Raw genomic sequence first — 8,736 nt, 5'->3', positions numbered from 1 at the left:
ATGGTAGTTCCAGAGATATGGGAACACAAACATAAAAACATACATACATACATACTTATATACATACACTTTTGAAATTTGGCACATTTGTTAAGACGCTGATATAGACTAACATATACGAAAATTGGGTTCTGGAAATATTACATACATACGCGTCGAATTATTGATAACGTCCTTTTTTTGAAGTTGGTTAATAAAACCGACTTCAAAATTATATGTAATTGAAAATTAAAATTGCCTTATCTCGAAAACTACTAAAGCGATTTTGATGAAACTTAAATTATTCACTAAGTTGAACAATACCTAGGTTCAACAAAAAAATAATCACTTTGAAAATCGGACTTGTAGTTCCGGAGATATGCGAACACAAACATAATTATTATTTTTAACAAAAAATTGAACCCGACTTCCAAGGTAAAAACGATATTCTTAAAATATACTAAAAAGTATGAAATAATTCTTATTCTTCATTAGTGCCTTTTTCAAAATTCGACTATACCTCAACTTATTCTGTACTCAATTTTCATTCTTTTAAAGTCGAGTCGGTACCAGCCTTGAACTGAGATACTTGACATAGAACTTAGCCGGTACTTCAAAAGAATGAAAATTGAGTACAGAATAAGTTGAGGTTTAGTCGAATTTTGAAAAAGGCACTAATGAAGAATAAGAATTATTTCATGTAACTTTTGAAATCATTTTAAGAATATTGTTTTTCAAGATAAAAACAATATTCTTAAAATGATCTAAAAGTCGTGTTCAATTTTTTGTTAATTATAATTTTTTTACAAAAGATTGAACCCGACATCCAAGGTAAAAATAAATGTAAAATTCTTAAAAATAATCTAAAAAGGATCAAATAATTATAATTCCTTATTATAGTGCCGTTTGTAGATTTCGACTAAGTAAACTAAGTAAAGTACAGAAATAAGAATTTTAGATTTATTTTTACCTTGGAAGTGGGTTAAATTTTTTGTAAAAAATAATAATTTTACTCTTTTTAGTTATATACAAGACCACAAGGCTTTATGCGTAGGTAACCACTACGAAAATTAACTGTTCACATTATATTACTGTAAGCGAAATTGTGGTAAATGCTTGCAGTTATCTAAGCGATGCTGCAATTTCCAAACATTTTTTTTAAAGGTTCAGGAGTTATGTTAAATGCCTTTGGATAGAAAGGCACCTTCGTACGAAATTATTTCACTTATTTGTAACATATTATATTTGAGTTACTAGAAACAACATCTTAACCACCATATTGTGTGTTTTTATAAAGGAGTATGGGCAAATTTGTATGGAGCATGGGCTATCTGCGGCCGAGAACAATTCTAACATAATATATTCATACTTAGGAGTCCTACAATTATTACAGTGTCGAAATCTCATCGCCGAAATATACTTTAAAAGTGGATAAAATACATTTTTATTTTTCAAGATGATATTATGCATAACTAGATGTCCCGCGCGGTTTCACCCGCGTAAATTAGGAATTTTACGGCAACCGTACATTTTCCCATAAAAAATGGCTCTTATGTCCCTACTATACTCCCTTCACTTGGTCTACTCTATATCTGTGCCAAATATTGCCATAAAAATTGTTCCAGTAGTTCGTTATTTCTATATCGCTTGACAAACTCGAGTCTCGATCTAAAAGACTATGAAAATTACCAATAACATGGTATAATATTATGGTAGTGATGATGATGGTGATGATGTTGATGATGAATGTAATTTGCGTAGTAGCATTTGCTTTCCGTTCTTAAAACAACGCCGAAACTCCCAAACTTGTATCTATAAAAAATCAGGAGTTCTCTCAGCACCTTCCGAACCACGGTATACCAGGCATACCTCGGTGCAAAATCTTACTTGTTGGTAGCATATGCTTAGAATACTTCTCACGAAACCGAAGTCACCACCCTTGTGTTTCCCTATAAATTTTGAGGAGTTCCCTCGATTACTTATGGATCCTTCATCAGATCACTATATAATATCAAATTGGGATGATACCCTATATACCAAAAGAAAAATGTTGAAAATCGGTTAACAAACGGCGGAGTAATCGTTGAACATATGAAAACGAACATAACACCTTTGAAAGTCGGTTAAAATTGTATCCTATGTGTTATTCTGAAATCTGATGTATAAGCTATATTATTGTAAAGTTTCATTAAAATCCGTTCAGTAGTTTTGCGTGAAAGAGTAACAAACATCCATACATCCATACATCTATACATCCAAACAAACTTTCGCCTTTATAATATTAGTAGGATTTAATAAAACTTGAGATCGCCCAATGGTCGAAATTCGACCTTAGTTTCAACGACATTAGGACTATATTTTGTAAAAAATATTGACTTTATCATTTTTTTTTCAACTCTTGTCTCTGGGACTTAGCTGATCTCAGACTGGCCGTGTAAGCATTGTCTAAAAGTATCTTAAATTCAATATAAAAAAAAAAAAACTATAATCCATTTTCAATTTATCAACTTGTTGTCAACAGAGTTCAACCATAAATAAAAGAGTATAATTCGTATGTTACATACTTTATAGGCTTGTCACTCAAAGATCTGTCATTTCCCATGTGTGTGTGTTGTAGTGTGTGTAATTTTTTATTTGTTAAAAAAATGTATGATAAAAACATAATTTCAAAATAATATTAGTTCGATGCACTTCTTCACCCTGTAAACTATAACTGTGCAAAATTTCATTCACCTACGTTTCCCCATTTTTCGTAAAAAGGGTTACAAAGTTTTTCGTTCGCGTATTAATATTATGATATATCTTAGCTTATGTTTAGAGCAAAAGTGGGAAAGTAAGGTGAAATGTTTTTATAAGAAGGTCCAGTGTTTATTTGTACTTGTGTTTAATAATAGCACTTAATTCCGCTGCTGGTAACCTAACCTAACCTAAACCTTTTTTTTTTTTTGATGCGCAGGGGAACCCCATCATGGGTCGCCCGGGTCGGGTGTGTGCCTCAGTTAAGCTGAAGCACCCCCGGGGGAATGTGAGACTCCTACTCACTAAAACCACCTGCGGTTCGCCTTCAGCTGTATAAAGGAGGGATGTCCCGGATCTACCAAACACAGGACTCCCTCCACGACCGGCCGGTCTACCTCAAAAGAGGACCGGACTTCCACCAAAAATAAGGGAACGCTTAGGCAAACTAAAGCGTTCCCCTCGGCGCCGGGACTAGTCCTTTAGCTAGCTAAGCCGGGCAGGTACCCATCCCAACCCGGAGCCCCGTGGGACGGAAGTTATTGGAGGTTCGCATAGCGACGCCTCCGCACTCCCGTCCTACGCCGGCGGAGCGGCAGAGAGGTGGGATCGTCCTCTCTGTTCCGCTCCGCGGAAACCTAACCTAAATCTAACCTAACCTAACCCAACCGAGATATCAGACTACAGATTACATAACGTGTGCGCAGCAGCACAAACTGGTTTTATTGTATTGATTGTTTTGGAAGTTTAGAATGATGCATTGGCATATAGGTAAACATAAATAATAAATAATTATTAAGCTTTATTGTTCTATGCGATCACATTTAACTATTTTCTAAACTAAATGGAATATAATAACACGTCCAAAGCAAATGTTGTTTCTAAATATCAGCGGGGCTAAAATGGTCACATAGCGATTCCTCTCAATCAATTCAGCAAATGAATTGTCAAAACTGTCAAACTGACAAATGTCAAATTAGTACGAATTACTAAAGTGCGACAAGGCTTTAAATGAACGTGGGCGGGGGCGCTGCTGGTGAAGGAGAACTGTCAAAAATGACATTTTTGTATGATGGCAGCGTTAGTTCCTTTTTTCGCCACGTTGAGCTGTAGACATGAATTGCAAGCAGACATGCATTTTGCGATTTAAAAAAAAAACCATTTTAGTCCCCCAGTACTTTTATTTGACACTAATTTCATCAGTGGCCGCCGATAGCCCAAATGTGCCCATACTCCTTTCAAGAATTTTCCTCTATTAATTATAATAAATATCACCCATCATCAGATCATCACTTTCGTAATCGTTGTACCAAATTCGGATTATACCCTATAAGTACAACAACAAAAGAATTTTCGAAATCGGTTCACAAACAGCGGAATAATGACCAAAGACATCTGTCTCGGTGTAAAAAACTATGAAAAACACAAAATATAAGACTAATACTTAACAGAGTCATAATGTGATGTTGCAAGATGTAAGATAAAGAGACGGTGATGATGATTAATCTAATGTACCATTAGCATATGCCTTCAATTCTTAAAACAACGTCGAAACCCCTAAACATGTATATAAGGAGGCCGGAGATCTGTTCACCACCTTCGAACCAGTGCTGTAAATAGGGCGGTGCCCAGGCACAGGCAGGAGGTCCCAGGATTATGGCAGGAGTATTATTTTTCGGTTTGCTCCCGATAATAGTTCCCGCTGCACCCCTAGAGCACGATTCCAACAGTAAAATAGACCTATACAATGCTTTGGGTAATATAATGTCTAAAAAAGCTTGGGCGCAATTGTAGAAGCTCGCACAGGGCGCAAAAAAGACTGTTTACGGCACTGCTTCGAACCATCTTGTATTGGTGCAAAATCTGATTTTTTGGTAAGATTTACTTGGAATAGGTACTTCATTATTTATTCAAAATCACTATACTTACTTAAGTTTCCATTTGAAATACTTTGATTATGAATCGAAATCACAATATCATCCAGATAAATGGGTTTCGGTATAAATAGCGAGGAATTCCCTCGATTACTTATGGATCCCATCATCAAGTCACCTTTTTTATGAACATGGTACCAAATTTTTATAAACCCGATACAATAGCGAAAAAATCTTGAAAATCGGTCCACAAACGGCGAAGTGATCGTTGATCATACAAAAATATATATTTAAACATACGAATATAATATAACCTCCTTCTTTTTGGAAGTTGGTTAAAAACGTACATATATACATACTTTTGAAATTTGGCACATTTGTTCAGACACTGAAATATACTAACATACACAAAAACTGGGCAGTTCAGGTAATATTACATACATACGCGTAGAATTGATAACCTCCTTTTGAAGTCGGTTAAAAATAACTATAAAGCATTTTTTTTTCTTCAAAATATTTATGCACGTTGCCGTTGCCCGCTACTTGCGAGTTGCGCCAAATCCTGGAAATTTTTAGAGGATAAATAAGTAAAAGCGGTTTGAGCGTAAGCACAGAATATATATTAGTAGTACAAAGCGTAAGGAAGGAAATTACAGTCTTTAGAATCTCTAACATTAGCATATATTTAGTATCCATGAAAACTTTAAAAACTCATTGTTTAAATTAAAGGTCTGGCCTTGTAAGCTAAGTAGGTTTTTAAAATATTACGTTAACTTTATAGGTAGGGCTACATTTTTACATGTTTATCTGATGTAAATAGTCATCGCCCGCTATTCGTATAAAGAATAATTCATTCATGTTAGCTTATCTGATTAATCTTGTTCATTTAATTCGGCGGCTTTTTAATACAACTTTTGCAAAATTGTTAACTTACTATGTTTTATGTTTTATAAATGCGACGTTAGGTGTCGGGAGAATCTCATGATTATAATTTGTCACAACTGATATTATAATTGATTAGTAATTGATCTATTAACTCATTATTTTAAACCATTTATTTATAATTGTTATTCCAAATTGCTTTTGTAAGATAAATAATAGGAAGTGGGAATAAATAATGAAAAGTTAATTTAAGTAATTGATTTTTTTATGTTTTATTCTTGTCAATTTGTCGGCCTTTTTTAAATTGACTTTTGATTGAAACTGAACTTTGCGACAGTATAAAAAATATAAAATGTTTAGTTTTTCATCTTATCGATTTTAGTAAGTTTACAGAAAACTTTCGTTTATTGCAGAAAATAATTACATTTATTTTCGATATTATATTGATGATTTAGTGTGGGCCTAGAGCAGTTAATATTTGACTGAAATGTCAAACCTTGAACTCTTTGGTAGAATAGCGATATTGATGAACACAAGATGTATACAATATTTTATTGAGAACAAACAAGAATTTATTAAGAATGTATTATATTAAGAATGTTTTCACTTTATTGTTAGAAATATTTTTAATTTTTATTTAATTGAGCATAGCATAATATTTATTTCTATTTAAACGCTTGCTAGTCTCTGACTTGTATTCTAAACTTTGTAATGCGGATACCTGCAGCTACTCATTCATGGATCTTGCACTAAGTACAAGAATTCTCGGACAAGAAAAAAAATTGATAAGAACTCAAAATTATTTCGTATTTAAAGTAAAGCTCCGTGTAGCTATGAATTTTGGAAATACATAGTATGGTGAGATGTTCGAAATTTTGTCGGTTAGTTAACTTATTTAAAAACAAGTTTTAAATATAAAAATCCTGAACGTCCATATCTAATCAAAACGTTTAAGATTGTGGGATTTAAGCACACAAATAGTTTAACTTTTAAACCCGGTCTATTGAAGTCGGTATAAAAACCCAATATGGTAATTGGGTAAAATCGATGATCGTATATCATTTTATTTATAACATTACTAGGTACCATCGAGGAAGTTGATTCCTACGCAATTGACAGACCAACGTTATTTGGTCGAATATGTCAATTCAATGTTAATTGTGATCTGTCAGCTGGGTTTGACGTAACCCAACCAAACTACTTAGGTCCCCGATTTGAATAGGAATCAACTTCTCTGATAGTACATTGCTAGCATTTGCTACTGTTAGTAGTTTTATAACACGAATTTCGTATGTCTAATTTCTATAATTAAAGACGTGAGTCGAAGAACCACATTTTAGTAACATTTTATAACATAAGGAAAATTACTAATTTTTTTCTCTTGTAATTTTAACAAACCTTGTAAGTTATCTACTTCATCTAGCCAACATATCTGGCTAAACTTAAAACCCACGGTTTTTAACACGCTTTTATTAGCTTTAAGTACTAGCACGTTTTTTTCCTATCTCCAATAGGTAGTCTAATTATTTCGAAACTTTGCATTTTTTATTATTCGTAACTTTACATACGTATTAAGAGCCAATGACAATGCAATAATTTGTTAAAATGTTTGATAAAAAACCTTGCATTTTAGTTTTTTTTAACTAAATAGATTTTTTTTTATTTCAAATCATAATCCTGGCCCTAAGGCCTCCATTTATGAAATAAAAAATAGGCCAAGTGCGAGTCGGAGTCGCGCACGAAGAGTTCCGTATACAAGGTGTAAAAAAATAAGTGATAATAATTTAAGGTGTGTACGTGTTCCTTGTAGCGAGTTCACTGTAAAAGTAACAGCGCGGAAAGACCAATTTTTTTTTTACTTTTGTATGGAGAAACTCGTGACGCTGGGGCGCTTGCCCATACAAAAGTGAAAAAAAATTGGTCTTTCAGCGCTGCTACTTTCACAGTAAACGCTCTACAAGGGACACGTACACACCCTAAATTATTATCACTTATTTTTGTTACACCCTGTAGAGATGTGCCGACTACTCGCTGACTAGTCGGTAAAGCCACTTTTGTAGTCGGCGACTAGTCGACTAGTAAAAAAAAAGGCAAATGGGGGCAAATTAAAAAGGGCCCTGCTGCTTTGATTTTCTTGCAGTTTCACTGGCTTTGCACTAGATTAATTCGAACTCATTTCTATATAGCATATAATATAGCAACTTTGCTTTGTTCTCTGTTAAAACTTTACTCCCTTCGCTGAAATTGATGCTTTATTTTGTTTTTGACCGACTTCGAAAAAGGAGGAGGTTATACGTTCGGCTGTATGTATCTTTTTTTCTTGTATGTTCAACGATAACTCAGCCGTTTGTGATCCGATTTTCAAAATTCTTTTTGTGTTGTATAGGGTTTAACTCGAATTTGGTGCCATGTTCACAAAAGTGGTGATCTGATGATGAGATCCTGGAGGAATTGAGGGGACTCCTTGAAATTTGTATGGAAACATATAGTGATTTCAATTTTTTCTGAAGCATTCGAGGTAAATGCTACCAAAAAGTAAGATTTTGCACCAGGTTATACCCTGGGTCCGAAGGTACCCAACAGAACTTTTGAATCCTTATAGATACAGGTTCGGGGATTTCGGCGTTGTTTAAACAACTGAAAGCATAAGCCAACACATTAATTTATTTGATCATCATCATCAAAATCATAATTATGCCATGGGTCATCCAACATTATGACCCAATTATTGATGCTTTTCGTGATATTTTGCATCGAAGCAGATGCTTTTGATGATTATTTCGCTGTTTGTGGACCGATTTTCAAAATTCTTGTGTTGTTGTATAGGGTATAATCTTGATTTTGTATAATAATTACGAAAGTGGTGAACTGATGATGGGATATATGAGCAATCGAGGGAAATCCTTGAAATTTATCAAAAGACTCATAGTGGTTAAAATGTTGTTTCTAGTAACTTAAACATATTTTACGAATAAGAGAAAATTCATACGAAGGTGTCTCTTGGTCCAAAGGCACTGAACAGAACTCCTGAACCTTTAAAGATAAAAGTTTTTAAATTGCAGCATCGCTTAGATAACTGCAAGCGTTTACCACAATTTCGCTTACCGTAACATAATGTGAATAGTTAACATTCGTAGTGGTTATTTACGCATAAAGCCTTATCTTGTAGATAACTAAAAAGAGTGAAATTATTATTTTAAACAAAAAATTAAAACCGACTTCCAAGGTAAAAACAATAATAATAAGAACTAAAAAGTATTAAATA

The sequence above is a fragment of the Aricia agestis genome, chromosome Z (assembly GCF_905147365.1).
Source record: "Aricia agestis chromosome Z, ilAriAges1.1, whole genome shotgun sequence".
Classification (NCBI taxonomy): domain Eukaryota; kingdom Metazoa; phylum Arthropoda; class Insecta; order Lepidoptera; family Lycaenidae; genus Aricia; species Aricia agestis.
The sequence above is the reverse complement of the archived record's forward strand: the minus strand, read 5'-3'. Positions refer to the sequence as shown.